The sequence below is a fragment of the Protopterus annectens genome, chromosome 1.part0 (genome assembly GCF_019279795.1).
Source record: "Protopterus annectens isolate FY-2018-M chromosome 1.part0, PAN1.0, whole genome shotgun sequence".
NCBI classification, from domain to species: domain Eukaryota; kingdom Metazoa; phylum Chordata; order Ceratodontiformes; family Protopteridae; genus Protopterus; species Protopterus annectens.
This window is the reverse complement of record NC_056725.1, coordinates 468,672,752-468,699,898: the sequence shown is the minus strand read 5'-3', so window position 1 is coordinate 468,699,898 and position 27,147 is coordinate 468,672,752. Positions and strand designations below refer to the sequence as shown.

Here is a 27,147-nt window from a genome sequence, read left to right as displayed (position 1 = left end):
AGATGCATCTGTTTTGCAGGCCATGTGCCCTGAATACATTTTACTGCCATATGGGCCCCCCAGGCATAATCTGATGCATCCGTTGTCAGTGTCTGTCTGGCTGTAGGTAAACTGAATGGCAGACCCTTGTTGTGGTAACAGGCTTCTGCCCACCATCAAAACTCCTGCTGCAGGCAGGGAATGAGTGCAATTACTGTCTCCAGGCTGTGGCAATGCTGAGTCCAAACAATTTTTAGATACCATTGTAGATTCCTCATATGCAGTCTGGCATGTGGAATTAGAATGCAGGATGCCATGAAGCCCAAGGCCTGCAGGGTTTTCATTGCAGATAAGTGTTTCTTTGTTGCCAATTTCTTGAAATATGTAGTCAGTTGCTTTTGTTTGTCTGGCGTGAGATAAGCCATCTGGGCAGTTGTATTTAAGCTTGCACCCAGGAATATTATCTCTTGAGAGGGCACTAGTCTTGATTTCTTTTCGTTTACTGTGTACCCTAGGCCAATTAGTAATCTTTTTACAAACGCCAGATGCTTTAGAAGAATGTCCTTGTTCTCTGCTTGAATTAGGCAGTCGTCCAAATAGGGATATATCTGAATTCCTCTTTGTCTGCAAAATGCAATTACTGGTGCCAGGCATTTTGTGAAGACCCTGGGCGCAGTAGATAAGCCAAAGGGCAGTGCAGAGAATTGGTAATGCACTGAGCCAGCTATGAATCTGTGGTATTTTCTACAAGACTGTCTGATTGGGACATGCAGGTATGCCTCTTAGGTCCAAAGTTACGAGCCAAGCCTTCTTGCCCAGCATAGGCAGTAGCTGCTGTAGAGTCCAACATCTTGAATTTTGGAACTTCCAGAAAAGTATTTAGTATAGACAGGTCCAGTATTGGTCTCCAGGTTTTGTCCTTTCTGGGTACTAGGAAAAGTCTGGAGTAAAATCCTTGCCCCTGCTCTTGTTGTGGTACTTGCTGAATGACCCTCATGTACATGAGGGCTGTAATTTGATTTTGTGCCTCTGCCCATTAATTGTGTGGCAGGTCTGGCATACCTTTCGACCTTGGTAGAGTGTGAAAATGGAACCTGTAGCCTTGGGACACTATGTTCAGGACCCATTTGTCTTGGGTAACCATTTGCCAATTTGATTAAAAAAGTGCTAGGTTTCCTCCAAGGGGGCTGCCAAAAGAAGAGTGCTTGGATCTGGTAAGAGGGAAGTCATTGGGACTGTTTCCTGTAAGGTTGTGATTTGTCTTCTCTGCTTTTGGAGGTAGGAGCACCCCATTGTTTAGGCCTGTATTAGCGTTGGGGCTGAGATCTGCCTCTGGGACGCCTGTTATCTGCCTCTTTGTGGTCTGTCTGACACTGGAAAGGACCAATTTTTAGAAGGCCAGTTCCTGCTAAACCTGGGTGGCTGTACCTGTAAGAAATCCTTGACTGTCTGCATGGATTTTGCTTTATCCTCCATTTTTTTCAACACCTCTTCTGCTTTAGTACCAAACAAAGAATCACGCTGTAATGGTGCATCTAATAATTTAACATGATCAGGCAGATTCTGTTCCTTTAACCAAGCATGTCTTCTAATAAGAGAACCTGTAACAGCAGCCCTGCAAGAGGCCTCCAGTGAATCATAACCACATTGCAAAATATGCTTTCCCACTTGTTCAGCTGCATGCAATAAATCCTGCAATTCCTTGTTCTCTGAACATTCAGTATTTGTCAACAATTTCTGTTTAAGCAGTGACATTAAATATTGCTGATATTTAAGCATATGAAACTGACAATTTAAAGCCCTTAAAGCCAAGGTAGCAGAAGTGTAGACTTCCCCGCCCCTCTGTCTAGAGCCCTAGAATCCCTATCAGAGGGGACAGGGTTTTTTTATAGTGGAAGCTTTAACCTCTTTGGGACCCTGAGATATAGTTTCTGGGTCAGCAGCGGGGTTTTTATATAGGAATTTATGAGAATCCGGGACCCTGTAGTATCTGTCTGGCTTAGCAGGTGCAGGGGGTAAAGAGTCAGGGGACAGGCCGGACTCTGAAAATACATCATCTACAATGTCTAGAACAGGTGGAATAGCAAGGGGTCTGTGCTGAGGAAGTAGCAGAAAGTCTCTGAGCCTTTTCTTAAGATTCAGAATAATCTTGGCTCTCCCAGTGGAAATGCTCCCTCATGGTATGCAGGGTTTCCCCAAAAGAATAATCCTCAGGAGGAGAGGCTGACGGAATGGATTCTTCAGCATCAGAATCCTCATAGGGAAGCATGGAGTAATCCTGTTCAGAAGAGGAATCAGAGGAAATAGAAACCTGATCAGAAGAATCCTACTCTGTCTCTTGCCTAGGCCTCTTATCAGGAGGGGGATGGGAGCCCCTGATCAAAGTAATTAGGTCTTCGGCCATTTTGAGCATCTGTTTTTTAGGCATGGAAGTCTGAGTAGGAGAATGCTGTACTTGTTTCTTTGTCTTTAAAGCTGCTTTAGTCTTTGAAGCAGAAGATGGCGTAATATATAGTTGCGTAGGTCTGAAGACACCCTCAGAAGCCAATGCATGCTCAGCGGCTCAGGACCCATCTGAGGGAATGATTTCAGAGTGTCCAATACCTTGAGTATCCAGAGGCCCAGTCGGCTCCACGTGGGAGTTGGAAGCGGCCTGTGGCTCTGAGGTAGCGGGTGCCAGGGCCTGCGGAAGCATCTCACTGAAAACCGGCAAGTGGCCTAGCAGAGGCCTCATCGTCGGTTTTGGACCTCGGATGCCTATCCTTTACCTTGTCCTAGCATTTTTTGTAAACTCCGGTTGTCGGCTGTTCGGACGGCATTATATAATTAAATCTTCGGCCAAAGTAATGAAATGCTTAATAGTGCGTTGATTAAATCTAGCACAAAACCGACAGCTAGCAACGTTGTGATCAGGGCCTAGGCAAGGAATACAGTAAGAGTGAAAATCCTTATGAGGTATTTGCTTCCCACAAGAAATACAATTGTTAACTTTTTCTGACATCGGTCTGGAGCAAGAAAAAAGTTTCCACAACAAGGTACTTAGCTTTAATGAAGACTTCGGTTCTGAAATTTGGATTTGAAAATCTCAGGAGTCGGCCAACCAGCACTTGCGAACTGCTTTTGCTTCAGAAACCGTGCGGCAAGAAAGACTGAAGAAAATGGCGTCAGCTGCATCTTTTATACCCCTGGCGCACTGACGTCACAGAAGAGGCGACAGTAACCGACGCCGGACCTAGACTTTGGAATTCTGGCTGACTGAGGGTAGCCTGCCAGCAGGATAACCCAAGAGTAATGACTGCAACAGTGAAACACAATGAACATCCGCGTTCGCACGGTTTAGCACATCCGGGCAGCGCAAGTTAGCTAGGCCTAAATTATTCCCGGCTCCACCAAGTCTCCTCTTCAGTTTTTCCTGTGAAAGTAGTCTAACGCTCAACCTAAGCACTTAAAAAGCATCCTACAGTCCAGCACTTGCTCAGACCTAATAGCAAGCACCGCGGCACTTAAATTGCCCAGCAGGGCACAGCTCATTTTTCACCAGTCACCAACCAAGCGACTAAGCAGCTCACCCTACTATTCAGGCATGACAAAAGGGCAATATCAGGTATACTCTCCAGTCCAGCTTGTGAACCTGGGTAACCTGAGGCAATGTTACAACTGCCTCATGTTCACATACAACCCTCTCCTCATACCACAAAACATTAACATATGCGAGAGAAATAATTATAAAGCTAAATTGGAGGCTAAGCTCTCTCCACCCAAGACTGGAACAGGCAGTCATGAGGAGAAGGTTAACACTTGCACCACACCTCCAGCCTCACACAGACGTACTAAACCAGCACTGGCAAAATATACACATAATTACACAAAATCATACTTGGAGGCTCTAAATAAAAACCTGCAAAAGCATCAGAGACCTCCAAAGCAGACACCCAAAAAACCTGCACCTCCCATCACAAAACAGACAACACATAAAACAGAAAAACAGTGTGCCGCACAATCACAGCACTTAAGGCAAAATAACATACCCAACACACTAGTAACAGGCGACTCTATAGTCAGGCACACTGACATCCCACTCACTAGGCTGGACAAGGAGAAGGTTAATGTTAGCTGCCTGTAGGGAGCTAGAATCCGCCACATAACACAAATACCCAGGTCACTCCAGAACAAGTAAAAATATGACTCTGTCATTGTTCATGTTGGTGTGAATGACCTGAGACGTACCTCCCTGGACTACATGAAGAGAGACATGGAAGAGCTCTCTGATCATGTAGCCCAAGTGGGTATGACCCTGACCCTGAGTAGCATCCTGCCCTCACCAAGAATGATACCGCTGTATAAAAAAAAAAAAAAAAATGATCAATTTCAACAATTAGCCAAGTTTCTGGTGTCATTCAAAGGGGATCCAGTGTCTGTCAGCCTGGGACGACACGCTCGACAAGCCTCATTGCTTCGCAAGAGACGGCTTGCACCAGTCACCCCCTAGGCTTTCGAATATTGGCCAAGGCTCTTGCTGCCCCCATAGTGCCTTTTTTAGGCAAGGCTCAAAAGTCAAACCCACCTCCGTAAACAGCACAAATAAAAACTGAGGGTTATGCTACTCAACGCCAGGAGTTTAAATCTCAAAATGCACGAGCTCGAAGCACTCCTCAGTATGGAGAACGTCGACATCTGTGGAATAACTGAAACCTGGTTCAAGGCTCCACAGAACACCCCAGCACTACCGGGCTACAACACATACCACACATTTCAGCCACAGAACATGGACCGAAACACAAAAGGAGGGGGTGTATCCATATTCATTAAGGATACCTACATCTCCAGGTTAGTGGTGGAGCATGATACCTCTGAGATCATCCATGTGCAACTAACATCAGGCAAATCTGCACTGCAAATTGTGGCCTGCTACAGATCACCCTCCATGACCCAGGACCACCACTCCGCCTTTCCAGAGACACTAGAAAACATGAAAGTCCTAGGGAACACCCTGATATTAGGCTATTTCAATTACCCTACCATTAACTGGGAAAACTACTCAAGTACAAACTCCCAGGTTCAGCGCTTCCTGGAATTTATTAACTCAAATGCCAAGGATCAGCTGACAGGTGAAAACATGCTGGACCTGGTCATCACCAACATGGGCGACAGATGTTCCGCACCGGAAGTCAACCAGTCACTGGTTTGATCAGACCATAAACTAATCACTCTGGATGTCCACACCACCACCCCCAACCAAGGAAACCACAGTGAAAAACTTTTCTACAGAAAACTTCACCTTACTTAAGACAGAGGTGGTAAGTTTCACAGCCCCCACGCTAAAGGATAACAGTGTCCAAGATGCAGGAACCTTTACAAATGCACTCTATGAGCATCTACAAGGATGCATGGATCGTGCCATCCCTAGCAAAACCAAGACTCACTTCCCTAAGAGAAGGAAACCAGTCTGATGGACCCCTGCCATAAACAGGCTATACAATAGGAGGAGGAAACATTCAGAAAAAAAGCAAATCCCAAGAAGGAAAGACATCCCTGATCAGTATCAGTAAGAAACTAAGGTCCCTCATAAAATCATTCAAGACTAACTTTGAAAGAAAAATAGCCAAGGATTCGAAAGATAACCACAAAGCCTTCTTTAGCTATGTCAAGAATCTAAGTGGCAACTCACAGATATGCTCTGAGCTAGTGCAAAATACCACAAAATATACTGAACCTACTGATATTGCCAACATCCTGGCAGATAGATTCAGTGCAAACTTCACCCCCCTCTCACCCCCAAAACGGCCCACAACAATACCGGAAAAATGTAGTGTTCTGGAAATCACAGACGCACAGGTGAAAACAGCCCTTTCAAAAGCCAAAACCACAGCGTCAATGTCGCCAGGCTGCATCTTGCACGAACTACAGAACGAACTAACCCCCCACCTCAACACACTGTTCAACCTCAGCCTCTCCACAGGTTACGTGCCCATAGAATGGTGCACAGCAACGGTTATTCCACTCCACAAAGGAGGGGCCACAACTGACTCTGGTAACTATCGCCCCATAAGCCTGACTAGCCTGGTCTGCAAGGCTATGGAGTGCATCATCATGGAACTCATTAACAAAGACATTGGGAACCACCAAACACTTGACCCGACCCAGTTCGGCTTTGTTAAGGGCGGATCGTGCCTACTATACCTGGTTGACTTCTTCGAGACAGTCACCAAGGGCATAGATGAGGGGAAGGTGGTTCACACAGCCTACCTTGACCTCGCCAAGGCTTTTGACACAATTCCCCACTCGGGAATTATAGAAAAACTCACCAGCCTGAAAATAAACCCCTACGTCACGAGATGGGTTGCCAACTGGCTTACAGACAGAACTCACATAGTAAGAATAGCAGGCTCCAGGTCCGACTCTAAACCGGTCAAAAGTGGTGTCCCACAAGCCTCGGTCCTGGGACCCCTACTGTTCGGCATATCCTTCTCAGAAGTACAGGCAAACACAGGAGGACTATGGCTAATCAAGTTCGCCGATGACTGCAAACTGGGAGCCATAACTGGACTCTCCGGTTGACACGGACATTCTCCAAAAGGGCCTTACTGAGACAGATACCTGGTGTCAAAGTCATAGTCTCAAGCTAAATGCCAAAAAATGCATAGTCATCCTGTTTGGGGGAAAAAAAACACCCATGAATTACCACATAGGTGGCAGCCCCCTTAATACAGAAGGGGTAATAAGAGATCTGGGGACCCAGGTAGATAGTAATCTCTCCTTTGACAATCATATTGCAAAGTAGTTAGAAAATCCTTCTATGTGGCCCCTCTAATTACTAAAGGATTCGCATCTAGAAACAAAGAGGTTATAGTGCCCCTCTACTCGTCACTCATCAGACCCATCATAGAGTACAATGCCCCATTTGGGATGTACCTCACAAGACACTTCCAACAGCTGGAAAGACCACAAAAGTACCTCACCAAGAGGAATACTGGCCTCAAACATATGTCCTATGCAGCCCGACTGGAAAAACTCCGACTGTACTCAGTGGTACATCGCTTACTCAGAGGTGATCTCTGCCTGACTTACAAAGCCATGTCCAATTGATGGACATGCTCCACCTCAAGAAATCCAAGTCACTGCGAGCCACTCGCTCTAGTGAGCTAAACCTCGCCACAACAATAAATAGAACATGCTGACTCCCCATGCTTTGGAACAAAATTCCTAACTACATTAGGCAGAGCCCCTCAATAACACTCTTCAAGAGAAACCTTGACGAGTGGATGGGTAACAGAAAATACACCCCTGGGATCACTTCATTGGCTCTTCTTGACAGAGGCTCACATAATTAATCAATGGGGCAGCAAAAGCTGGCAACTCTGGCTAGGCTTATAAATGCCCTCGGGCAGATAGCCTAGTGCCTACCTATGTACATCTAGGGAGTGCAGTATCCGTTACCCCTTGTTCTGTGGATTAGAAAAGAAGGTTAGCAAATGAATGGACTGATTAAGAGCCACACTGGAAACCACCTTGGGCATGAAAGAGGGATTGGTCCTGAGGGACACCCTGTCCGCATGAAAGATGATGAAAGGCTCCACTGCCACAAGGGCCTGTAATTTGGATACCCTTCTTGCTGAAGTGATTGCTAAAAGGAAAGCTGTTTTCCAAGAAAGGAATTTAAACTCTGCAGTTGCAGCTGGCTCAAAAGGGGGAAGAGTGAGCTTTTCCAATACAAAACTAAGGTCCCAAGCTGGAGTTGGGGCTCTCCTGGGTGGTCTTAAGTTTTTGGCCCCTCTGAGGAACTACTTGAGCAGTGGATGAGAAAAGAGGGGTGGTTCTGTGTTGCAATGAGCTGAAATGGCTGAGGCGTGAATTTTAATGGAGGAAAAGGAAAGGCCCTTGTGAAGCATCTCAGTTAAGTATTGAAGAATCTGAGGTAAATTGGGCGCTGATGTGGCCCACCCCTTGAGTTTGGTTCCAGGCACAGAATCTTTTCCATTTTTCAGAATAAGATTTTCTAGTACTAGGCCTCCTTGCCTCCAAAATGACATCCAACACTTGTTTACTGAGGGATGGTAACGGAGAGATTAGGTAATTAGCCAGGCTGCCAGGTTCAGGTTTGCAGTTGGGGGTGCAGAATCTGGCTCTCCTACTGAGACAGCAGGGTAGGGGTCTGAGGTAGGTGCCATGGGGCCAGCTGTGAAACGGGTACCAGTGTTGGCGTGGCCAGTCTGGTGCAATCAGTATCATCCTTGGTTTGTTCTGTTTGATTTTTAGTAGCACTTTGGAGAGGAAAGGCATAAACTGATAGATTTTTCCAGCATCCACTTTACAAGCTTGTTTGTGGGGAGTCCTTGTGCAGAATTTGTCCAATTGATAGTTCTGGGGGGAGGCAAACCGGTCTATATCCGGGATCCCTCATTTGTTGATCAACATTTTGAAAATCTTTGGTTCCAGTTTCCACTCGCATGGTTCCATGAGATTTCTGCTTAGTTCATCTGCCAGTGTATTTAGCTTTCCTGGCAGGAATTGAGACTGTAGATGCACTTGGTAGCTCAAGGTTGTGTTCCACAGAGCCATGGATAGTCTGCAAAGGGGGTAAGAATGGGTACCCCCCCTGCTTGTTTATGTACCACATAAGTGGTGATGTCCGTCTTTACTATTAACTGTCCTGGAAGAATGAGGTCCTTGAAGGCTGTCAGAGCATTCTGCACAGCTAACATTTCTTTTTGATTGATATGGAGGTACATTTGACTTGGGTTCCATTTGCCCTGAATGAAATTCTCTGCCAGGTGAGCCTCCCATACATAGTCTGATGCGTCTGTTGTTAGGGTTTGGGCGGCAGTGGGTAGAGTGAATGGTAGTCCCTTGTTTTGGTGGAGGCCTCTGCCCACCAAAGGAATTCTAACCGTAGGCAAGGTATGATAGGAATCATTGCTTTTAGATCCTGAGAATGTTGACACCATAGGCTTTTTAGATACCATTGCAGTTTCCTCATAAGCAGTTTTGCATATGGAATTAGTAGAATGCACGAGGCCATGAACCCCAAGGCTTGCAGTATTTGCCTTGCAGATAGCAGGATTTATGTGGCCACTAGTTTGAAGTAAGTTGTCAAATGAATTTGTTTCTCTGGCGTGCGGAAAGCCATCTGGGAAGTTGTGTTCAAGCTTGCTCCCAGGAATATAATCTGCTAACAGGGTACAGATATGATTTCTTTTCGTTTATGGTGTACCCAGACAAGGTAACACCTTTTGTACAAATGCCAGATAATTCAGAAGTATGTCCTGGCTTTCTGCCTGAATTAGACAATCGTCCAGGTATGGGTATATTTGAATATTTCTTTGCCTGCAAAATGCAATGACTGGAGCTAGGCACTTTGTGAATATCCTGGGCGCCAAAGGGCAGTGCAAAGAACTGATAGTGCATGCAGCCTGCTTTGAAGCGTAGGTATTTTCTGCAAGATTCCCTGACTGGGATGTGCAGGTAGGCTTCCTTTAAATCCTGTGTTGCCAACCAGGCATCTTTGCCTATCATGAGAAGCAACAGGTGAAGAGTTAGCATCTTGAATTTTGGAATCACCAAAAAGGAGTTTACGATAGACAGGTCCAGGATAGGACACCATGAGTGGTCTTTTTCTGGGTAGCAGGAAAAGTCTTGAGTAGAAACCTTGTCCCTTTTCCTCTTCTGGTACAGTCTGAATAGCCTTTAATCTTAACAGGGAGAGTACTTGTTTTTGAGCCTCTGCCCACTGATTTGGGGGTAGATCTGGCCAACCGTCTGGGGTTGGTAGCATGTGGAAATGAAATCTGTATCCTTGGGAACAGTTTAAAACCCATTTGTCCTGGGTAACGAGTTCCCATTTTGCTTGCTGAGCAATCTTTCCCCCTAAAGGAGCAGTCAGTTGAGAAGTGCTTGGATGTTTTAAAGTTAAGTCATTGAGACAGCTTACCATGGGGGGGGGGGAATCTTACTACTCCCTGATTTGGAAGTGGGAGCCCCCCACTGCTTAGTCCTGTGCGTACCTTGGGACTGAAGCCTGGGTGTTCTACTGGTTCTGGGTTTGAACTGAGAAGGCCTGGAAGAGGCAGGAAAGGATCAATTTTTTGAGCACCAATGCTTACTAAATCTAGGAGGCTGCACTTGTAAGAAATCTTTAACAGTTTGCATAGATTTGGCTTTTTCCTCCATCTTTTTAAGAACAACTTCTGCTTTGTTGCCAAACAGGCGGTCCTGATTTAATCTGACAGAGATTGCTCCTTAAGCCAAACATGCCTTCTAAGCACAGACCCGGTCAGCAGCCCTGCAAGATGCCTCTAGTGAATCAAAACCACATTGCAAAGTATGTTTTCCAACCTGTTCAGCAGAATGCATTAAATCCTGTAAATCCTTATTTTCAGCACAATCAGGAATCAACATAGTTTTCTGTTTAAGCAATCCAATAATATGCTGCTGATACTTTAACATATGAAACTGGCAATTTAAGGCCCTGATGGCCAAGGTTGCAGAGGTGTATACCTTCTTACCCCATCTATCCAGGGCCCTGGAATCTCTATTAGAGGGGGTAGGGTTTTTGGCAGTAGTAGCCTTAATGTCCTTGGGACCCTGTGAAATGGTCTCAGGGTCCGCAGTAAGATTTTTAAAAAGGAACTTATGAGAATCAGGAACCCTGTAATATCTATCAGGTTTTCTGGGAGCAGGAGGAAGAGAGTCAGGGGCCAAGCTAGATTCCGAAAAGGCATCGTCAACACTGTCCAGCACAGGAGGGATAGCTAAAGGCCTGTGTTTGGTCAGGAGTAAGAAATCTCTAAGCCTCTTTTTAGAATTAGAGCAATCCTGGCTTTCCCAGTGAAAATGTTCCCTCAGAGTATGCAAGTTTTCGCCAAAAGAGAAATCCTCTGGGGGTGAAGCAGAGGGAATATAATCCTCTGCATCAGAATCCTCATAGGTAGTTAAGGGTAAATCCTGGTCATAAGAGACAGAAATTTCAGAATCCTGGTCAGGAGTATCATAAGCAAATTCAGTCCTAGGTCTCAGAAGGGGAAGGTTGGCTTCCCCTGATTAAAGTAATAAGGTTTTCAGCCATTCTTACCATTGTTTTTTAGGCACAGAGGCCTAACCATGTGGTCTGGGCGTCTGTTTCCTAGGCATGGTTAGAGTTTTAGGCCTAGCAGAAGAAGATGGCATTGGTTTAATATACAAGTCAGTAGGCCTGAATATACCCTCAGAAGCCGGTGCCTGCACAGCGGCTCCAGACCCATCCAAGGTAGAGACATCCTCAGGTTCCACAGTTGAAGCATCTCACGACATACCGGACTCCGAATGGGTCTCAGCAGAGGCCTGCGAATCTGAGGCAGCGGGTATCAGGAGCTGCGAAAGCACTTCACTGAGTACCGGCAAACTGGAGACTAGCTTAGGAGAAGCATCGGCGGCAGCTTTGGACCTAGGCGGCCTGTCTTTATCATTACGTTTTTTCAGAATGTCGGTAGTCGAGTGGCTTACCGAAGACATATCTGGATAAATGAAGTACCAAAATATTCAGAAGCAAAAATGTACCGACGACAAATAATTTGTGGTTTAAATAGGGCACAAAACCGACAGTGAGGTACGTCGTGGTCAAGGCCTAGGCAAGGAATACAGTACGAATGAAAATCTTTATGATGTATTTGTTTTCCACAAGAAATACAATTACTGAAATTTACTGACATCGGTTTAGAGCAAGAAAAAGTTTCCCCAACGGGGTACTTGGCTTTAGTTGAAGACTTTGGTTCTGAAACTCGAAAACAAATATTTCAGGAGTCGGCCGACCGGCACTTGCGAACTGCTTCTGCTTCGGGCACCGCACGGCAAGAATGACTGATGTAATGGCATTGGCTGCATGCTTTATACCCCTGACGTCACAGAAGATGAGACAGCAATCGACGCAGGACCCAAGACTTTGATAATCAGGCCGACTGAGGGCTACTGCAAGCAGATAACCCAAATGTGATGACTGCAACAGTGAAACACGAAGAACATCACCTGGCATATGGCTGGCAGCTGAAAAGTTCTGAGGACTGTTGCTCGCAGATATCACATTTATGGCCCACGTACCTGCCAACATGTCAGACGCACCATCAGGCACTGGAAAAACATTGGAAACCTTGCCGGACAAGCTGATGGGAAGAAGGGTAAACCCACTAGTGAATACTGCAACATTGGAATAGAAGGACATCATGCACAACAGGAAAGTAACTTCACTACGTCATCTTAACTACAGGGAACCAGGAAGAACAGTATGCAATCCCTATAGAGAACAGTCCAAATTCAACCATTTCTGGGACTTGATGACGACACAGAGAAAAAAAAAACTTGGAGGCTCTGTGAGCACAGGGACTCCTGAAAAGATGTGTACAATGAACAAAAGACAAAACCTGTGAACATCCAGGGGATCTAGGCATAAACTGGCCTTTCAATTGCTTTAAAAAACAGCCTTCCTTTAGCATATTTCTTTGTTAGGACTGCAAGTCATTTTTTTTTTAATTTTATATAAATGGTGAAGAGAGGGACCTCCTAAAGCCCTCTATTCCTTGAGACTGGAAAGGTCCTTAATCTGCTTGCCAAACAGGTACAAATAGGTACCACTGCACTATGAAAGATGCGCCAAATTCTGCAACTCAGACAGAAGGCATTAAACTTGTAACAAAGCATACCACTAAAGGATCACCCCAACTGCAGTAGCTCTGATGTTATGCCCCTGCTACATGAAAAAAAAAACTTCAGTAACTTGTGTACAGGCTTCTACAAAGAGAAGCTTTACTTTCAAGTTCAGGCAACATACAATTAAAACAATTAACAACGTTATACAAGCTTCTTGCAAATCTACACAGTACAAAGTCAAGTGTACGTTATGACACGTACTACAAAGATTAAGAATAGAATCTGCAGACAACCTCATGCACACATTTCCTAGTTGCATTAACAGACCAAAACACATGGAATCCTTAATCCAGAGGATGGAGTGCTGAAATGGCAAGATGATGTCTTCTGTCTTGGGAAGCCAAGATCACAGCAGAGGTGACCAGTGGTTACTGGTCTAGAAAAGTACAGCCCAGTAGTAACTTATTTTCATCTTGGGTTATCTGACCTGCCAGTATGTCAGGAAGGAAAGGCAGCAAAACCTTCAAACAGGAGATTTGTCAAAACACGATATGCTGGTAGAATGACTGGTAGAATGACTCCCAATCAAGTTTGCACCTGCTGAACTTATGATTTAAAAAAAATAAATAAATGTCAACACCACCTCCAGGACCACTGCAGCCAATGGCTTCTCTGAGAAGGTCAGACTTTGTCAAGGTAGATAAGGCCTGAAATAGTGAAATTCAGCATGAGAGAGATTCTGGGCCAACCCCAAGAAATAAGCATTCCTAGGCCTGAATGAAGAAATCACAGATGACCCTGATGGACTTCAAAACCAGTTTATGCCTGTTTTTTGTCTTTGAGACAATTCCTCCAGTCATGGAGAAGCACAGTTCCTTTGTCTCTCTCACTGGTTAACAAATCTTATCCTTATTACCTTGAGTCTTTCATCTCAATGATCAGGCTGCTCAGGACAGCTCATACTCAAGTCAGGTCCTTTCCTGATGACTCTTTTGGCTGAAAGACCTACTCTGCTCTCCCAGAAGCACCATTTTTATGCTTCTTCCAGTGTCCTCCTGAGACTTTGGCACCTCCTCAAACCGGGCGAAAATCCGTTCTACTTCTCCTTTTACAGTAGTTCTTGAAGCATCTTAGCTCATCGACATTAGTGCTTTTACTGGACAGATAGCAAAACATTTTTCAGGATAATCTGATACAAAACCATAAATACCCAATCTATGGAACAGGCTTCTCATCCATGTGAGCAGAATTCCTCCCTAACCCAATTCAAGTGCAACTTGTACAATTGGATGGGGAACCAGAAATTCATCCCTGGTTTGGTACCTATGTCTCTAATGGACACAGATAACCTGTAAATGGTTTATCTCCCTGGCCCATGTTTACACTTATCAAGGGTATCAGAACTTGTCAGAGATTTGGGATGCACTGTTAGGCTTAAAAAGGCCCTTGTGGTCGTTAGCCTAGTAAACACCAATGAACTCAAAGAGTGCTCATCCCATGCAGACATTTCCTAGCTGCATCAACATTTATGGAAGACTGGCTAAGATTCTGGTACATAAACTGTTAAAGTTCTCAAAAAAGTGGCAAAGTATGTGAAAAATGTAAGAGTTTAAGAGTTCTGTGATTTATAGCCTTTTACGGTGTGATTCAAGGCTCGCTCACTTCAAGCACTGGAAAACAAATGGAGACAAGCTCCCACTTGTATCTGCCCTTTGGTCAATGAAAACACCTGCAACTCAACATGTTCAGAAGTAGACCTTTCTGAAATTTTACAGCTTCACCAATTATTAGCTCCCTTCCCCAAGCTAGACTGTCAGCACTTTGCTTCGATTCTCAAGCCAATACATTTACTTAATTATTGTGTGTTTGCTACATACATACACACACATTTATATATATACATACATATATATATCTATATATATGTACATATATATATATATATATATATATATATATATATATATATATGGGTCTACTTCTAAACACCGACACGCCGATTCCCCGACACAAAACTCACCGACGCCAAATAACCGAAAACACACAAACCCGACACAAACCCGACAACGCAAAACACCGAACACCAAATCACCGACACACGGAACGTAAACAACACGCGACACTACATACCATACACACTAGCCCTGACCCAAACCCTAAGGTCCGACACTATCGCACACTTCACCTACCTGCACCCTAACCCTAACTCACTTACCCACCCCTAGCCCAAGCTCCGACACTATCGCACACTTCACCTACCTGCACCCTAACCCTAACTCCCTTACCCACCCCTAGCCCAAGCTCAGACACTATCGCACACTTCACCTACCTGCACCCTAACCCTAACTCACTTACCCACCCCTAGCCCAAGCTCCGACACTATCGCACACTTCACCTACCTGCACCCTAACCCTAACTCACTTACCCACCCCTAGCCCAAGCTCCGACACTATTGCACACTCCACCTACCTGCACCCTAACCCTAACTCACTTACCTGACCACTCCTACCTCCGTCACTATCGCACACTTACCGGGTCGCGATCGCAGGTTACCCTTGTCGGTCTTTCCACTGTCGGCGAATCACCCTGTCGGTATACGTACCTGTCGGTCATCTGGCGTCGGTGATTTCCGCGTCGGGCAATCGGCGTTTCGGTCTTCTGAATGGGACCCATATATATATATATATATATATATATATATATATATATATATATATAGACAGATAGATATAGATATATGTGTGTGTGTGCGTGGGTGTACACATTTCCATATATGTATACAGAGAGAGATGGGTCCACTTTCACCCATTGAAATTACACTTTAGCGAAACTTGGTTTCGTGTGTCTGGTTTCGCAAAAGTGCAATTATCCGAAAAGTAGAAACCGGACATGCGAAAAATCGCTAAAGTGTAATTTCTATGGGTCAAAGTAGACCTAGAGAAACGTATATGGATATACACAGACAAACAGAAATATACTAGAGGCATGCATTCATATGCGTGGATCTACATTAAAAAAACTAAGATCAGAACACAGACGTTCATTTTTGCAAGTCTGAAAATAGCAAAACTTGACATACCGGAGTGTCGAAGCTTTCCCAGTGTAAGTAATCACTTGCCCAAGCTTAAACTAAATACACACTGAAGTAATTAAAACAAGTAATTAAAACCTACCCAGGTGGGGGGCTGCGCCCCCACACCCTCCCAACTATAAATAGCAATTCTGGGAAAGCACTACAGTGGAGAAAAGGGCGTATAGGGCTAGTGTTTACTTAGCCTGGGAAAGCTTCGGTGTTCGGTTAGGTCTGGTTTCGGTATTTTCAGTCTCGCGAAAATGAACTTCTGTGGGCTGATCTTTGTTTTTTGTTTTTTTTTTTTTAAAGTAGATCCATGTGTATATATAGAGAAACAGATATACAACTTGTGATGTAATACATGTGGCAACTACAAGTAGGTAAGAGTTTAAAATATGAGCACAATTCATTTCTCACATTCCAGGCAGACATCAATGCATCTCCAAGCTCTGAAACATCTACTTCATCCATGAACACTGATTAAACACGTTTCCATCAAATTATGGTAACAGACAACACTTCAGGTGCAATAGTATTAACTGCGAACACTATAAAATAATATGCATGCAGCGTTGTCGCCTCACAGTAAGACGTTGTCCCGATCGATTCTCAACTAGAGCGTCTTCTGTGTGGAGGCATACGTGAATGGGGCGTGCCTTCGTTGAAGGTTGTGCGTCAGAGGGCTGGTAACCCAGTACTTAAAAATCCACCACCAAACATTAGCGGACCGGAGTTCCGCTGTGGCGACCCCTAACCGGGAAAAGCCGAAAGACACAAACAAAGTGAGTTTGATGACACACAAAGTACAGTTGTGTATGCAGCTTACCATAACACAAAGGATAACAGGTTATTTGTTTCTGCTCAACATTCCTTTCCTCCCTACAATCTGATCCTGCTTTAGAAAATGTGCAATGCAGCTTTAAAAAAATTATATCAGCCATTTTTCTCCTAAAGCACAATTCCGTTCTGTACTGTTTTGCTTTCACTTTTAGAAACAAGTCATCACGATGTGGAAAAGCTTGCTTCCATCTCTTAAATCCTGACGTCAAAACTGCTACAAACCAGCTGTAGTTGTAAGATCCTGCCCTCAAACTGACATCAGCACTACCATCTTTGCATGCAATTTAAACTAAGCAATGAGCCACCCTATTCTGACATCAGAGCTCTGCTGTCCATCCCCATCAGTCAGCAACAGGCTCTGTGGAACCCCTGTTTTGTTGCTACTGTATCCCGTGGGTTACACTGTATTGACGGACTATTTGCAAACCTAGTTTCTTCTTCTGCATTCTCCTGCTTTGAGAAGATGAGTTTTAAAAAGGTATTTGTCCCTTCTTTAGTTTTAAATGAGTGTTCCATTGGCTCTGAACTGTACCAATTTTCTCAGAATGACTCGAGTCTTCATTCATGTATTTGGACCGTTTTCCCTTACTTGTGTTTTCTAGCAAATCAGTGGCAAATATTTAACGGTTTTAGTTAAAAACTGCTGAGAATGTGTTTATATTCACACCGAATTCCGTTATGTAATTGTAGGGTAATGCAGCAGTTATTATTCCAGCAAATTTGTAAGTTAGCTAGGGGAATATGTTCAGTGTCCATAATGTTGGGTGTTTTTATCCAGACCTGTTGCTCTGGGAGGTTTATGTGTACGTTTGTCTGCTATGTTGATGTATATATTTTTTTACTGTGTACCCCTTTGCATGCTGCTGGTTTACTCACACCATGTGCTTTAATACAAGTTTCTGAATTCCATTTGAGTTTATTTTTTTTCTCTTGAAAACGGAAAAGCACATGGTGCGAGTTTACCATGCATATAACAGAATGTATTCGGACAGTGCATTCCGTTTTTGAATTTAGTGCTTACTGTCTCCACAATGGTAATCATGTTTTTGGACAGCTGTTAGCTTACTCCTGCTCATATCTCTAAACTGTGCCGATTCGGGCAGAACTTTTTTCTTTTCCAAGTCTGTTTTTTCGTTCAATTACATGCATTTTGTAAGCCAATTGTTGACGACCTAAGTAGTAAGCAAGAGAAGCAGTTTAGTTTCGCACTGCATGGCCATTGCTAACTGAATGGAAATGTAAAATCTTCTATTTTGTATACCATAGTATTACAAGCATTATTTTTGTAATGCACAATTCCCCAGATGCCGGTCAACTCGCCACAGAGCGGATACAGCAATATGGCACATAAGTAGTCACCTAGGGGAAGGTGCTCACTCTGGCCAGGAGGCTTAAACAGGAAGTTATGTACTCACCATAACATTCGATGTATGTAGGCTATCTCGCCTCACATTCTTACCTGTGTGTTCGGAGCCGAACCTCTGCTCTGACTCGGCCATACTCTAGCTCGAAGTCTTTCAATTGGCTAGGCTAAGAGGTATCTCATGCTGCACTGCTCCCTTTCCCTAGATCTTGTTTGCTGAAAGTGAAAAATTGCTTGAAACCACCACGAAGTAAATTAAAAAACATTTATTAATAAAGCAGGAACGAGCGCTTTCACGCAATAAAAATTGCGCTTCTTCAGGTTACAAATTACACAAAATATGACCATCTTATATAGTAAAGCATTAATTTCAATTATGCAATTAGGTTAGAAATAAATCAGTGCATAATTAAGAAAGATTCATCAAAATTCAACATTAACCAGGCTAAATTTCAACCAAAAACCTGGATATAACATTCAAAACATTATAATTCTTAGTGACTTTTCATAAACTACAACCTCATGGGCAAGCTATCATCAAAAGTAGGCATATCATCCATAATTGGTATCAATATATTTCATTAACCATTCTTCAGGAAACCGTGCCCATATTTGGAAAAAGCTTGTTCAGAGTGTAGTATCGTTATTAAGTTACATTTTCATGTCAACAAGACAAAATAAAAACAGATAAATACTGCTTAATATTTATGCTAATAGATGCATAGTTGTTATGCCATGTATTATCATAGCTTCATAGTACAAAATAGAATACAATAATCATAATCAAATTATCGCAGAAGAAATATAAACTACATTTATAATTGATATAAGTGTGAACCGTGTATCGTTCTTAAGGAAGTCCTGCCCATATATGGCAACAACTGGTTCAGAGCATTTCATAGTTATGAGACGCGCTATCAGGTCAACAAAAACAAAATAAGACAAAATAAAATAGATATTTTCTAGTTTTGTGTACTAGCAGGCACCTGGTGGTAAAGCTATATGCCATGAAGGCTTGGATGCATGAAATATGGCATAATAGTCATAATTACATAGAATATTCTGTGCATCAACCACGTAAAATAAAATAAAATGAGAAACAAGGATGAAACAACTAAATAGAACTAATCTACAACTAAACCTGAGACATATGAGAAACCTATAAAATCTGCTTCAACTCATAAGAACCCTTTCATTAAAGAAAATCTATGATGATGCAATAATGGATACAAGATCACTTAAATGTATTAGGTAATGCAAGACAAACCTCTACTATAAAGAATATGTATAGAATATATATGAAATGCATAAATGTGTATTATAAAGGAATAATCAAATAAATATCAATTTATATAAAAAACTCATTATAAAATATAAAAAATAGTACTATATGTAGAGTGCTTAAATGTCATTAGTGTCAAGTAAGCACACCTATAGTAAACAGTTATATTCAAAAAGGGGCGACAAACTATTTAGAAAACTAAAAACTGTATTTCAGTCAAAGCGACTGAATTAGAAACCAAAATGGTTGTATAAAATATACAAACATTCTAAATTGAACAAAGATATGATGACATCTATTAGAATCAAAAATCATGTAATAGTTGATTCGTGGGTAGTTCCATATACAATGAAATACCTAAATGTACTAGCAAACATGCTAAAATAATGAACATACTATGGACAAGACAATATCATTGTTGATAAAATATCAACTAATGTCAACAATAGGTATTTGTAGGACATAGTTACAATCAAGCAAAAAGTGTGAAACACCTATAACCTAACTATAATAGGCAACTTAGAGCAGAGCTGAAGGTCTTCATAGAGAAATCTTACTAATGAAATATGCGCAAAATAACACATTATTTATTCATAATGTAACAAGGTAATAAATTAAGTTGGACCTAGCAAGGCAGGACGGATATTGACCACAGTATTTAGGCCAGGTGGTATATGGGCTTTCAACCTTAAGATCCATCTAAGTTCAAAGGTTTCCAGCGTGTTTGTATGGTCACCTTCCCTTCTATTCGGATCTATTATTTGTAAAACCTGGAACACAAAACTGTGTTTAGGATGAGCATTACAATGCATAGCTAATGCATTGGTGGAGCTGTTTCTTCTTATATCATAAACGTGGTTATATATCCGATCTCTAAGTCTACGTGAAGTCAATCCCACATAATAACTATCACAAAGGTTACAAGTAGCTAAATAAATAACATTTCTGGTGTTACAAGTTGCATAAAACGTAAATTTTGTGATACCTAGAGCATTAGAACCACTCTTCTTGATAATATATCTACAAAGCGAACATTTTCCACATGGAAAAGTGCCTGTTTTCAATTGAGACCTGACATCAATGGATTTGATGTCCAGTTTTTCTTTACATAGCAACCTTTTTAGGTTCATGCAATTCGTGTATCTAAAAACTGGTTTTTCACTAAGTATTTCTGAGACTATTAAATCCGATAACAAGATCTTCCAGTTACCTCTCACTATATTAGTTAAATGCTGGACATCACTAGTATATTTTATATCATATTGTACTTTTTGAATCCCATTTTTTATTTTATAAGGTTTGAAAGGTTTGGTCTGGGGGATGGCATTATCAAATATAGATTTCAACACGTCATCTATCAGTTTCAGTGGATAACCCCTAGCTATAAAATATTTCTTCTGAGTATTAATTAATCCAAGAGCATCTGAATGGTCACTACATATTCTCAATATCCTGCTCATCTGGTTCTTCACTATATTTTGAAAGATATGGCGCGGATGTAAACTGTCATAATGGAGAATCCCATTCCTCCAGCAGGTTTTTCTATAAAGCGTAGTTACTAATTCACATTTAGCATCTTTCTTGATAGTAATATCTAAAAAATTAATATTAAACTTAGAAAATTCATGAGTGAACTTAAAGAAAGAGGTAGTGTTATTCATGTGGTTGATAAAAGAGTTTAAAGTAACTTCATCCCCATTCCACAATATTAAAATGTCGTCTATAAACCGTCTATATAAGACAACATTTTCAAACCTGGGATCGTTAAAGATGTGTTCCTTTTCCCACTCAAAAACAACAAGGTTGGCATATGCATTAGCACAAGGGGTGCCCATGGCCACCCCCCATGTTTGTGCATATACCTTGTTTTCGTAGAGGAAAATGTTGTTATTCAGAACAAGGTCCAACATACAACATATATTCATGATCTCAACATTATCAATTTTTAGTTCTGTCATATATGTTCTTATTGCATTTACACCATATTCATTAGGAATATTGGTGAAAAGACTCTCAATATCTAATGTTACTAACAAGGTGTCATATTTTATGTTATTTTTCACTATATCCAATTTCAGGTCATCCAACAATCTAAAGGAATCAAGTAGTATAGTGGGTACTTTCTTAACAAACACTCCCAATCTAGTTTGTACATATAAAGATATATTTTGTGTTACCCAGTGATCACCTGATACAATGGGACGCAATGGGGGTGGATGTTTGCCCTTGTGTAACTTGGGCAAACCTTTGATTATAGGTATCAAAGGAAAATCTATCACCAAGAAGTCATAAAGAGATTTGTCAATAGATCTGGTCATTAACATATCATACAGAGTGTCTAAAACATACTGTATTATTGATTTTACACTCGATTTATCTATTTCCTTGTATGCACTATCATTATTCAGCATGTTCAACATTAGCTGCTGGTAAAAGGTAGTATCCATAGCCACAATGCCCCCTCCCTTGTCGGCTGGTTTAAAAACTAGACTAGAATCATTACATAGATTTTGCAACTCAGAACCCTCTATTGCACTTAAATTCACGAAGATGTTCTTTTTTTCATGATAATCATAGTAGTGGTAAAAGTCCCGTTCGCACGTTTTCAAAAAACATTCAACAGGTTGATCTTGTTTGCTGCAAGCTCAGTCCACTCACCTTCCATATACAAACACAGAGAAGGAAAATCATCTCAATAATAAAAGGAGTACTGAAACCAGAACTAACCTCTAGGCCCTCCAGGAGGGGTAAGGCGCGCGGGGGGGGGTAAGTAAGAATGTGAGATGAAATGGACTACATACATTGAACGTTATGGTGAGTACATAACTTCCTGATGTTATGTAGTCCAATCTCGCCTACATTCTTACTCGTGGGACAGCGTCCCCAGCACCTGAACCCTGAGAGGCTCAGTGGAAAATACTCCAGAGCACCATGGAACCAAAGGAAGATCTGCCTCTGGATATCAAATCCAATTTGTAGTGAGTAATAAAGGTGTGAGGAGATGCCCATGTAGCCGGCAGCACAAATCTCATCCATAGACATCCTGCCTGACATGCTGTAGAGGTAGACATCGATCTGGTAGAATGAGCCTTCACTCGAAATGGTAGCTCCTTACCACCTGAGGCATAAATGAAGGAAATACAACTAGACATCCATCTAGACAAGGTCACTTTGGAAACAGGAGACCCAATCCTATTGTCTGAAAATGAGACAAATAGCTGATCCGATTTTCTAAGATCCTTCGTTCTATGCAAATAAAAACGTAACTGTCTATGAACATCCAGCTGGTGAAATTTAAATTCTGCCTTATTAGAAAACTCTGGAAAAAATACAGGCAGTTCAATAGATTGGTTGAGATTAATAACCAAAGCCACCTTCGGCATAAAAGAAGAGTTTGGTTTGACAGAAACCCTGTCCTTATGAAATATCCAGTAAGGCGGCCTGATTGACAAAGCTTGGACCTCAGACACGTCTAGCTGAAGTGATGGCTACCAAAAAGATTGTCTTCCAAGTCAAATACTTCAATTCACAAGTAGCTGCAGGCTCAAAGGGGAACGATGTGAGACACTGTAGCACAAAATTTAGGTCCCAAGGCATGACCGGGTCAAAGACTGGAGGGCGAAGCAGCATAGTGCCCTTCAAGAATGCCTTACAAAGTCTATGCGCCATTAGACTGGGTTCATTAGCAACGTGAAAAGTGGAAATAGCCGCCAACTGGACTTAAATGGTTGCGGCTGCTGATCCCTGATTGAAAAGCATGGAGAGAAATTCCAGAACTGAAGAAATTGGAGCTGTATAAGGATCAATTTGTCTTGCATGAGCCCAGATGGAGAGAATCTTTTCCATTTACTGGAATAGATCTTTCTGGTTGAAGGATTATGGGAAGAAGACAGACTATGAACCACTTCCGGAGAAAAATGATGAAGCCTGACTAGTGATGAAACTGCCCTGACATACGAGTCAGTAGATCTGGCTATGGGTCCAGAATCCAGGGGTCATCCATGAGACAGGGATGGAGAAAGGGGAACCATATCTGACGAGTCTGACGAGGCCAGTGTGGAACAATCAGAATCATTCTGCTTCTCAAGGATTGCGCTTTCTGAATAACTTTTATCAGCAGAGGAATAGGCAGGAAGGCAAAAAGTAGACCGGAGGGCCAATCTTGAACTAGAGCGTCCCTGGGTGACTCCCCTGAGGGGGGATAAGGGTGAAGTAGCTGCTGCACTTGGTATTGAGGGGACTGGCAAATAGGTCGCAGCAAGGCTGACCCCATCTGTGGAAAATCTGCTCCGCAACCTGACGGTTCAGGGACCACTCGTGAGGCATCAGAATAGCTCTGTTCAACCTGTCGGCAATCACGTTGGACTTTCCCGGAATGTGCTTTGCTACAAAAAAATGTTGGGAAGACACTGCCTGCTGCCACACTCAAATGGCCTCTCTGCAAAGGGGGTATGACTTGGTTCTTCCCTGTTTGTTCAGATACCATACCACCAACATATTGTCTGAGTGGATCGCAATCGTCCTGAGAAAAAGAAAGCTCTGAAGTGCTTGCAACACAAATAGCACTGCTCTCATCTCCAAGATATTGATATGCAATGCATCTCATGTTCCTGCCACGTGCCTTGGACTGTCTTGCCGAGATAATGCCCCCCCCCAACCAATCTGGGAGGCATCTGTGGTCACTGTGGCAACAGGAGGGGGTGGGACGAAGGGTTTTCCCACATTGAGGTTGCTGGTGTGAAGCCACCAGCGTAGATCTTGCTTGCACTTGTCTGTGATCATTATAAGATGAGAAAGCAGATGTTGTAGAGACCACTGGGTGGAGAGCAGCCACTGAAGGAGCCTCATGTGTAGCCTCGCAAGAGGAACCAGCATAATTGTTGCCGCCATCGTCCCTAACAATTTGAGAACCATTTTTACCTTTACTTTTTTCAGACCGAGCAACATGTATACCTGTTGTTGCAAACCCTGAATCCTTTCTTGTGGTAAAAATGCCCTCATGAGCATAGTGTCTAACTCAGTGCCTATAAAAGTGACAAGCTGCAAGGGCAACAAGGCAGACTTTTCCCAGTTTAGAGTGATACCCAGTTGTTGACAGCTTGATAGTGGCATCTCTGGTCTGTAGCAGCAGATGGACTGGTGGTGGCAGAAAGGAGCCATTCGTCCAGGTATGGAAGCACTTGGAATCCCTGACGTCTCAAGTGAGCCGTCACCACTACCCTGGGGGCTGTGGTGAGACCAAAGGGCAGGGCACGAATTTGAAAGTGACCGACTCCCAGCCGGAAGCATAGAAGACTTCTGGATGCCCTGTCCATCTTTATATGGTAGTAATAATCCTTGAGGTCGATGGAGCACATCCACACTTCTTTTCCCAACAATAGGAAAATAGATTGCAATGTGACCATTCGGAACTTGGACTTCTTCACGTGGAGGTTCAAGCGGGTGAGATCCAAGATGGGTCTCAGGTCCCCTGTTCTTTTTGGCATCAAAAAGAATCTGGAGTAAGCCCCTAATCCGATCTGGTCTGAGGGGACATGCTGGATGGCTCCTTTTTTTAGCAGCTTTAGAACTTCTGAAGCTGCGGAATCTCTGATTGGGTGGAACATCTGGGACTCTTTTGATCAGTGGAAAGGAGAAGAGAAGGGAATGCGATATCCTCCAGAAACTATTTTTAATACCCACTGGTCCTGGGTGATGTGCTACCAGACTTCTGGGTATAGTGAAATGCGACCCCCGACTGGCTCTGGAGATGTGCAGTCAGGCCTCCCATCAGGAGCACTGGTAGGGAGAACCACAAAAGGAGTTGCGGTCTCCCTGGTTACGCGGGCCTCCTCTGCCTCTAGGGCGGCGTCTTCCTGAGTTACCACCCCCTCCCCTGCCTCTGGAGGGGGAATCACTTTGTGCATCATGAAAAAAACCTCTGAGATTTCTTGAACCACATTTTCCCACTCTTCTGGCCCTTGGGATAAGGTCTAGAAGGCATGGAAAAATTGACTCCCACGGCAGACAGAGTTTTTCCCTCTTGCTCGCACCTAGGGAGAGTGTCCTTCACCTTGGTTCTGAACAACAATGAACCATCAAACGGGCATTGGGCATTGGTGAATGTAGACTTGATACCCTCAGCGAAATTACAGAGGCACATCCAGGAGTGCCTCCTGAGAGTAACTCCGGAACTCGCTGCCTACTCGTTCCTTCGGCTGCGTAAGAGATCAGCCTCATGGAGGAGTTAGCAATAGAATTTAGGGTACACATCTGAGCGTTGACTTTGAGCCACTGCATCAGAAACGTTACCCTGCAGAGAATCTCAAAGCTCTTTCAGGAGATCTCTTTGGAGCCGTGTAAAATGTGACAATTCAGTGACTGCAGAGTAAAGGCCACTAAAGAAAACATACGCTTCCCATACCAGTCCATGGTCCTAGACTCCTTGTTAGGGGGAAGAATGGTAGATGAAGTCTCAGCCTGTTCCTTCTTGCTGGCCGCTGCCACCACCATGGCATCTACTGGAACGCCCTTCATGAGAAACTCTGTCAGCGGGGATGGACAGAAATTTGCTGGGTTTCCTGGGGACTGGTTGCACAGTGTCAGGGATTTCCCACACTCAGACAAACCAGATCCAGGAGTTCTTCGAAGGGGAGAGAAACCCAGGAGGCAGAGGGCTGAGCCCCAAAGGCCTTCAGGAACACAGACTCCTCGGAGGGGGGGTTTAGAGGGCCAGTCGCCTCTCTGCTTCAAGATCTCTAGGATATCAGCGAAAGAGATATCCTCAGAGGACGACTTGGGGGACCCCTCTGATTCCTCTAGGTCCGTGTCCGATGTGAGAGAGACTTCCTGGGAGTCGATGTGCTTCCGCTTGCAAGTTCTTTTTCTGGGTGGCTCCTCAGGCAAAAACTCTGGGGACCCTCAGAAAGTTGGGGACCACTCATGGAGGTATCCTGAGGCCTTGAGACTCCGCTGTCAAAGGACAGTGGGCGATCAGAGACTGATACTGGAGCTGGAGGGGGTAGAGTGTCGGTGCTGTATGATGCAGCTGAGGACCTGGGCAGCACGCTCTGCATGACCTCGAAAGCTGGTACCCCCGGCTCTGAAGATCGAACAACAGTGGAAGCCCTTGGAGCAGAAGGGACAAGGTCTGAAGCCGAAGCACCGAGAGGGAGGCTAGGAGCTGAAGAGCATCCCGAGACTCCCCCCTCAGGTCCGCTCGAGGAACCATGAGTCCTGGACTCCATGGACGGAGCCAACGGGGTCAGAGCTGAGATCGGAGCCGAGCAGCCAGGATGGGCTACCGGCACAGACAACTCTGGCTCCGAAGGCTGAGATTTGCTCGGAGGATCTATCGACGATGGATGGGTGACAGGCTTCGGAGCCGACTGGGCTGGAGCCGAAAGCAATTTAGCCAGCACCGGTGATTGGAGTAGTCTCTGCACCACTCTATCCACATCAGAGAGAGTCCTGGAGGACCTAGAGGATAAGGTAGGAGATCTAGACCTCCTCTCAGAAGGAGACCTGCGAGGAGGAGAAACCAGTCTAAAAACTGGAGACCGGCTCCGAACTAGTATCTCCGTCACCGAGAGGCTGGGAGCCGATGTAGGTTCTGTCGATTCCTCAACTTCCTTTGGCACCGAAGACAGTGGAGCCGAGGATGCCACAGTAGACTTAGTAACTTTCTCCGGAGGCTCCGATAAGACTGACGGAGCCAGAGAGCGTTTTTTTTGCTTTGGAGGTTTTCTCTTTTAGAGGGAAGAGGACTTAACACTAGAAGACCTCTCCAGATCTTCCTCGAAAGAGGGTTTCAGTAATCCTTTCAGAATTAGTTTGTTCTTCCTTTCTTGAAGGACACAAGGGCTGAATGCGTGACAGAACGCACAAGATTCCTGAAGGTGCATAGCCCCCAAACAATAAACGCACAGAGTGCCCATCAGTAATCGACATCTTATATCCACATTTACTACATTTCTTGAAGCCCGAAGGCTTGTGTTCTTTTGTATCCTTGGACAT

General features: G+C 43.7%; 1 protein-coding gene across 1 annotated transcript in view; it reads right to left on the bottom strand.

Annotated features, from left to right (window-relative positions):
- SMC1A (structural maintenance of chromosomes 1A) overlaps positions 1-27,147 on the bottom strand; it is a 1,753,330-nt gene that overhangs the window by 844,032 nt on the left and 882,151 nt on the right. The window lies entirely within an intron of this gene.